An 8,343-nucleotide genomic window follows, 5' to 3' on the forward strand; every position below is an offset into this window, starting at 1 on the left:
AGATGGGACACTACTGATAAGTGGATCACAAAAATATGGTACCTATATACAATGGAATACTATGCAGCCATTACAAAGGACAAAATGATGGCATTTGCAGGGAAATAGATGGAACTAGACCAAATTGTTTGAATGAGGTAAGCAAAGAACCTAGAGACAAACGGCACGGGGTCTACCTGATACGTGGATGCTAAAGCCAAAATGCAAGAAGGTATGACAGAGTATACAGGACTCGAGAAACAAAGGACAGCCACTCATTTTGTTGTACCACCATTAATGACTCCCTGTTATTGACCATGTAGATGATAGAAATATGCACGCAATGGAAGAAGCCAGGAGGAGGAACGGAATAAGTGGGAAATAGAACAACATACAACAAAGGGGCCCATCAGTTGCACGGGACATAGAAGAAAAATAACTAAGCAACCCAAACATAGTGATGGGAAGGGTGGAATGAGGGGGGAAAGATGGAATAGCCCACACTAAGCAAGATGAAAAAATTTAAACATCACCTGAGGTGGGAAAAATAATTTGTGTTCTTGAAGCTCATAGAATTAACAAACTTTAGACCATAATAACGATAATTTGCCTTGCCAAGGTTAAAAAGTGTTTGTGACTTTAAGCATCACAATTCCACAATACTGCGAAATATGTGAAAGATATGTAATCACCTATCTCAAATTTTAAGGGAAAGGTTACGAGGGATGGGTGACAATGTTGTCAGACACCTTGCATTCATGTACTGTTTTGTAGAATGGGAACTTCTCTGTACAACTACTTAAAGATTATAATAATAAAAATTGTTTAAAAATTAATAAACATAAGGATGACAATAAAAATATTCAAATATAAAATAAGAAATTAAATCCAGTTGGAAGGAAAATTTCTTTGGGGGGAGTAATGTAGTTTATTCTATAGCAAGGCTCACTTCAGAAATAAATTCAAAAGCTAGACCTCAAGTAAGTGAAATAAACTAAGAAATAGAGTTTAAAAAAGAAACTCCACCCATTCTTTCTTGCTTGGACAGCTGGTGTAAGTAAAAATGCATCATGCTCCTGAATTGGAACTGAAGTGGCAAGGACCTTACTTGGTGGTGCTAATTTCACTGTCTTCTATTAAATTAGTAGGAAAACAATATTAGATCCATCAGTCTCAAGTGAAACAGGCAATGAACCAATATACAGAAAAGGCTGCAAGATTGACTGTTGAGAGACACTCAGAGGATCCCTTAAGGATAAGGCTTACTAAGTGTTAATTAGTGCTAACTAGTATGTTTCTATAATTTACTTGCTTTCTGTTAAGTTTACATTTTAAGCCTGTTTGTTTGGAGGAGAGAAGGGATTTTTTAGGATTTGGTAAGAAGGAATCACGATTTGAATGGACATGAAAACCAGTGGGGGATGTATAAAGCAGTGGGGCCCTAATAATAAGCAGGGGCCACTAATCAATGTGGCCACATGTCATGGCCCACTCGAGTGCATGGGGCATGCTGCTGGAGGGGGTAGTATGTTGTCATCACATGACGAGCTGTGAAGAAGTGATTGGGTAATGGGCAGTTTGTGAAGTGATGGTTGAAAACTGTTAGGCAGGAGACACACTGGAGTGATGGAGAGGTTCAACTTATATATAGGCTGCATGGTCAGAGCAATGGAATTGGAGAAAATCAAGGGAAGACCTGGAAGGAAGGAAGTGGTGTTACAGCAGGAAGGGAAAGACCTGGGAGAAGAGGAATTTGTGGGAGAGCAGGAGGGGAAGGATATCAATTGGCCACCAGGCCAGAGAAGTGTAGGCCTGTGGATAGTGGAGAGTCCTAAAGAGAAGAAGGAAGTGATGAAAGGGAAAAAGGGAAATGAAGGAAAGGTCTATAAAGAAGGAGAAAGTAAGAGAAAAGGGAAAAGCCTTACCTTTTGAAGTTTGGAGCTTTAGAGATGATAATTTGGGGGGTTGGTGGTTTGCAGACCAATTAACTCTGTGTGGGACTGCCCATTGGAGGTCTGAGATTTGGTGGTTGGGGCTGGCTTGTCACTGACTGTGCAGCCCAGGACAAGGTAAACGCATGCCCATTTCTAGTGTAAATAAAGTTATTTTCAATATGCCTCATTGGATTTTCTTGTGCTTTATGCATCATAAGTGAATGAGTTAAAAAAGTTAATCATCTCAAAGGCCATACATTTTGTAAATGGTTATGTCATAATAGGTTTACAAAACCCAAGGAACACTGATATCACAAGGGCAATATGGTGTCACAATATCAAGTCATAATAATATTTTGATGTCATAATTAGTTGGTGATGCCATAACAGTCATGAGGTCACAGTAGGTTTATGATGTCACAATGACATACTGGACTTCAATTTTCATTAACTCCCAATTAGAATATGAATTCAGAATGGGATGGTGAGATATACAAAGTCATGCATTGGCCGAAACATGATGAACTCCCACCAGGTATGTGATGTCAAAATGTGACACAATGCTCATGATATCTGACAGAGTGATGTCAAAATTTTCATATCAGAGTGCATTTCTAATATCACATGTCACACCTGAAATATGAAGTCAAAAACATTATGAGATCACAAAGTGCCTATGTATCACAAGGACATCATGTCAAAGTTATGAGGAGAGGACTAGTCAATGATGTCACACTGGTGATCCTTTCTCCAATGTTTTGTAATATTACAATGGTATAACTGATTTCAATTTTTAGACCACAATGATTATATGGGTAAACAACTGAACTTTGATATCACAAAGACCATATGCTTTTTCAAAGGTGCTAAGAAGTCATAACGGATTGAAATGTCACAATGTGATTGTGATGTCACAATGGAAATGTGATGATGCAATAGGTTTGTGTTATGGTGGTAATGAGGTCACCCATGGAATAGTGATGTCACTACGAGTTTGTAATATTACAGTCATGTCAGATTTAAATTGCTACTAGTTTACAATGAGGATAAGACTTCAAGGAAGGAGCAAGAAGTCCTAAAACCCATGACTTTTCTAACATGTGATGTCATAATAGGTTTGTGAAAACAGAATGGCATAGTGATATCACAATGTCAGTGTGATGTCACAACATTATGTCATACTAATGTGTAAGGGAGTTCAGAGGAAGATGGCAGTGGAGAAACTGGAAGCTAAACAAGCTCTCACATAGAAAGCAGTTTTAGTGTTCCAGTGAACAAGCATAGGCTAGAGAATCACACCAAGTGTTCCATCACAGTACAGAGAGTTTGGCCAGAAAGGGAAAATCCAGGCATGGAGACAGATCTGAGCACTTGCCAGTTGCTGCGGCTACAGCAGATGTGGTGGCAGCGACAGAAGCTGTAGCCACCAAACCTACAATGGAGAGATTCCAGGACAAAGGTGCCAGACACAGCAGACAAATGGATTTTACTCAACACCAAAGAACTGACAAGGAGCAGATATCTTGATCCTGCAGATTGCAGACTAAAGATGACCCATGAACCAACACTCTGGCATTAGTAGAACCCTGACATCCACACTACTTCTCAGGGAGCAGAGGAGCAAAGGCCGCCCGTCCCCGCCACAACCACGGGAAATCGCTATCTTTGATACTTACAAAGGCCCAACTGAGCAGCTAGCTTAAACTCAGGCTATGGAAGAAAACAAAAGAGTTATTTTGCAGGTCAGAGGAAATAGAAGTGACCTTCCAGGCTCAGTTCCACCCAGGGGAACGTCACCCTGCACAGGGAGAAAAGATCCGCCCCCGGAAGAGTGACTTTCTTCACTTGGTAAACAGAGCCAGAGCCTGCCCCTCCTTACAGAAGCCTAGACAATCAATTGAAATTCAGTAAACATAAACCCTGAGAATGGCTTTAAGCTGGGCTCTGTGAGTGTTTCAGGGAAAAGCTACTGCTTGCTGAAAAGCCTCAACACTACCCAGAACCTAGCCTCATCACAGCATCTCCAAACTAGAGGAAATAGCTATCTCCCTCTTTTGTGATACTCCAAGCAGTTCTCCCTCTCACTGAACTAGTCTGAGAGGAGGATCACAAAATCTTGGGTAACACATAGAATTTTCTGCCTGCCCAAACAAACTGACTTAAGAAACCAATCAAGCCATAGGAAAACCAAACACGACAAGCAGACTAGAGATTCCACCAAGAGACTGGTTATGGACACAAGGGATACACAAGGGATTCCCACCCCCCCAAAAAAAACCCAAAAAAATCAAAGAACTCTTTTGAAACTTTTTTATAATTTTAATTTTTTAAAGTGTTTTCTGTAAATCTTCCTTTTCTCATAACTTTTATTTGTGGTACGTGTGTGTGTGTGTGTGTGTGTGTGTGTGTATGTGTGTGTGTGTGTGTGTGTGTGTTTAAACTCTTTTGATCTTTTGGTTCTTTTTATTGTTTTCATATTTTTACTTTCTTATTTTTGCATGACTTAAATGGTGTTCTGCTCATCCCCAGATATATACCTGTTGTCAATTATTAGACCTTTTTCCCCATTGCGTACATACTTAATACAGTAATTTATCACTCAATTCACAACCTCTTAGGCTTAACTTTTTAATAGCACTATTTTCTCTTTATATCTATATAATTTTCAAGTAACTAATTTTAAAAATTTTTATTTTTTAGTTTTCATGTTTCCTTTCTAACCCTCCCCTCCTTCCATCCTATCCTTTTCTTATATCAATATCATTTCTTTACACTTACATATTTTAAGTGTTTCACGTCTTAAATTTAATTTTTTGGTATTCCATTTATTCTTTTTTTTTAATCTCTCTCCTAATATTCTGTCCAATCCATTTCCCTCTCAGAGATTAGGACTTGGTTAAATTTACTCTCCCTTTACCTCTCCACATCCTTTTAGTCCTATTTTTCCCCACATTTCTCCCTAAAGCCTATAATTTCTGATTTTCCATATCCATCTTTGCTGTTCTTAACTCATTAACACATGGTTGTTTGATGTTGAATAGATTGTATCTGTTGAACTAGATTGTATCTGCATCCATTTTGATTGTGCAACTACCGGACTATGGTTGATACTTGCCTCAAAATAGTTTTCTAGCACAAAATTGGTGTTAGGCTCTGAGTTCAAGGCCCAGGAGTGAGAGAAAGGAAGGAAAGAGAGAAAGAGGAGGGAAGGCTGGATGGAGAAAAAGAGGAAAGGAAGGAAGAAGGGAGAATATGTGAGCCTTGGATTGGAGTCCCTGGATCAAGGGAGCCAACCATTCACAATCTAGGTGGGGACAATTTCATAGCCTAAAGCCAGTATGTAGGCCCAAGACACTGACACCTCAGCAACTTTCTGACATCCAGGAGCTCTGTGGTAGCCGACTACAGAGGTAAGCAGCCTCGGGTAGACACTAGGACTCAGGGCGGTTCACCAGGTTTCAATCATCCCTGGCGCCAAAGAGTTTATTTTCTGGTCAGATAAGAACAAGCTGTCCAAGGGCTAGGGAGGTATTGGTGTGAGGGAGTGTCGGGGGGGGGGGGCAAGGGATAAGCAGGAAGATGAAGAGGGAGGACAATCACAGGGCAGGAGTGTCAGGATATTGGAGCCATGACTTCACCTGACATCCTAGACCAAATGTGATAGAGCCTTTGACCCAACCACACTGCTATTAAGAGTCCTGGCACATTAGGTTCACCATTGACCACTTGGCTATTGTCCACTGCAGGATGTCTGTGCAGTACATCCTTGGGGACTGGGACTTTCCAGGGCTCAATCTGAATTTGACACCCCCCCGCACTTTTCTTTCCTCCACCAGAGACAGAAATAACCTGGCCACTAACACAGGGCGGCCAGGGAATGAGGGTGGGAGTAAGGACCCTTGTTTCCCCAGACTTCCTCTAGGGGGCGCGAGGACCCCGTGATTGCCATTCTCAGAGGCAGAGATGGGTCTCTTTGCTGGCTCAGCCTTTAGTCTAAATGGCAGATCTGGGATTCACAGAGAGCAGACTGAAGGTGGAGCAGGTTTGTATAGAGGCTGGTGGGAAAACCAGAGGCACTGTTCTCTGAGCAGGGTTGTTTCTTTGAGGATACTCACAACCCAGGAACATTCCTGGGAGAGTTCAGCCCTTTTCTCCTTCCTGAGAGAGAGGGACTTGAGTCTGCGTCCTTTGGCTGAGAAATCCTTTCATTCCCACATCCTGTGGTTGGATAACTACACCTCACCTCCCTACTAGTGTAGAGGCAGGACAGTGAGAGATCTTGAGTCTTTGATATAGTCAGGGGATCCTGAATATGCGATTGTTCTTGAACATCCTAACTTGTTGCATGGTAAGTTCCATCTAAGATTACCATGATGTAGGACATAGAATCTAGAGAATCAGAGCAGGATGGGGTCTGTTCTGGGAGTCTTGAGTAATATGTGTGAGCTTTCAGCTCCTGTATGCCCACCTGCTTCTCTTTCTTGGGTGGGTTTTTGCTAGAAAAACTTGAAACTAGGGACTGGGTCCTATCCCTTGTCATTTATACTCAAAGCTAGCACTCTACCATTTGAGCCACAGCTCCACTTCCAACATGTTTGGGTGTTTATAATTGGAGATAATGAGTTCTCATGGACTTTGTTGCCAAGGGTGGCATCCAACTGCAGTCCTCAGATCTCAGGCTCCTGAGGGGATAGGATGACAGGCATGGAAAAGTATGTTTGGCTGGGTGGCACTAGCTCATGACTGTCTTCCTAGGTACTCAGGAGGTGAGATCTGAGCATCAGGGGTCAAAGCCAGCCTGGGCAGGAAAAACCCTGAAGCTCTTATCTCCAACCAACTGCCAGAAAAACAGAAGTGGTGTTGTGTTGTGGCTTAATTAGTAGAGTGCTCACCTAGAGCTGAAATGCTCAGGAACAGCAACCATGCCTAGGGTTCAAGCCCCACAACTGAAAAAAGAAAGAAAATAAAACATATTTGCCTGCAAAGGATGGTCCAGGTGTGCAAGAGATGAAAAGAGTGGTGCTGTGGTTTGGAGACCAGGTGCTCACCCCAGTGTACAGGTATTTCTAAGAACTCCCAAGTTTACCCCAGCTTGAAGCCACAGCTTCAAGAGGACATGGCTTGTGGCAGGCAGTGAGGGGGTGAATGGGTGCAGTGCTGGGATTGCTATGTTTGTTTTTTCTCCAATAAAGGATGAATTTGGATGCTTGTTGACAAAGTCTGAAGTGAAGGGTTGCAAGAAGTTTGTGGCCTTATGAGATGATTTTCCTGTGGGTATGTAAAGGTGGCTGAAACTGGAAGTCGCCAGTGGCTCACAACTGTCATCCTAGCTACTCAGAAGGCTAAGATGTGAAGACCATGGTTCAGAGCCAGCTTGGGCAGAAAAGTCTGTGAGACTTGATGTCCAATGGACCACCAGAGAACAAGAAGTGGTGCTGTGGCTGAAGTGGGAGAGTGCTCACCTTCAGCTGAAAAGCTGAGGGACAGTGACCTGGCCCAGAGTTCAAACCCCATGAGCAACAACAAAAAAAGGTAGCTAAGTTTTCTGCATAGCAGTGTGTACCATATGAAATGCCATGCTGGTCTCTGAGACATTCCAGATATGTGAGAGGCTCAATGTTTTGTATACAGTAGGTCTGAGGTCGGTAGTGCCAGGTTCTTGTGGGTGGGATGTGATCCTAATGGAATGAGTTCATGGTTCTGTTCTCAGGGACTGCTGAAGCCTTGATCTGTCCCTGTGTTAGAAGAACTGAGCCTTGCAGTGAAGGCATAGGTATTGTTCCTGACCTTCTGAGCTCAAAGCTAGTGCTCTGACACTTGAGCCACAGGTCCATCTCTATCTATTTGGTAGTTCACTGAGGATAAGAGCCTCATAGCCTTTCCTGCATGGGCTGGCTTTGAACTGTGATCCTCAGACCACAGCCTTCTGAGTAGGTAGGATGACAGACATGAACCACCTGTGCCAGATTTGTGTGTTTGTGTGTGTGTGTGTATGTGTGTGTGTGTGTGTGTGTGTGTGTGTGTGTGTGTGTGTGTGTGTGTGTGTGTAGAAGTGGGTTGTAACAAGGAGCACTGGACCCTTTGGGTAACTTCTAACTGCTATCTTTGGGGGGTGCATGGATGCTATGTCTTAGGTTTGGGGGCCTGGAAGGGTGAAAAGCTTAAATTATAAGGCCAAGGGATCTGTGTTCCCTGGAGCTGTCTACTCCCTTGTCCTTGGTTGGTGGCAGAAGGATCTTGGGAGGACCTGAGGGTGGGGCCCACAAGGGGTGGCTCCCCAGAGGGACAGAGAGCATGGCCAGCACTTAGTCAGGATGCCAGCTCTGTTAGTATGGAGCGTACTGAGTGGGTAAAACTTTGGGTCACCTCATCATGAGGTCTGATGGGTGAGGCCAACCCTATTTTAAATCTTTACCTATGACCTTCAGAT

This window comes from Dipodomys spectabilis, unplaced genomic scaffold, assembly GCF_019054845.1.
Source record: "Dipodomys spectabilis isolate Male_0828 unplaced genomic scaffold, ASM1905484v1 ptg000084l, whole genome shotgun sequence".
NCBI lineage: Eukaryota > Metazoa > Chordata > Mammalia > Rodentia > Heteromyidae > Dipodomys > Dipodomys spectabilis.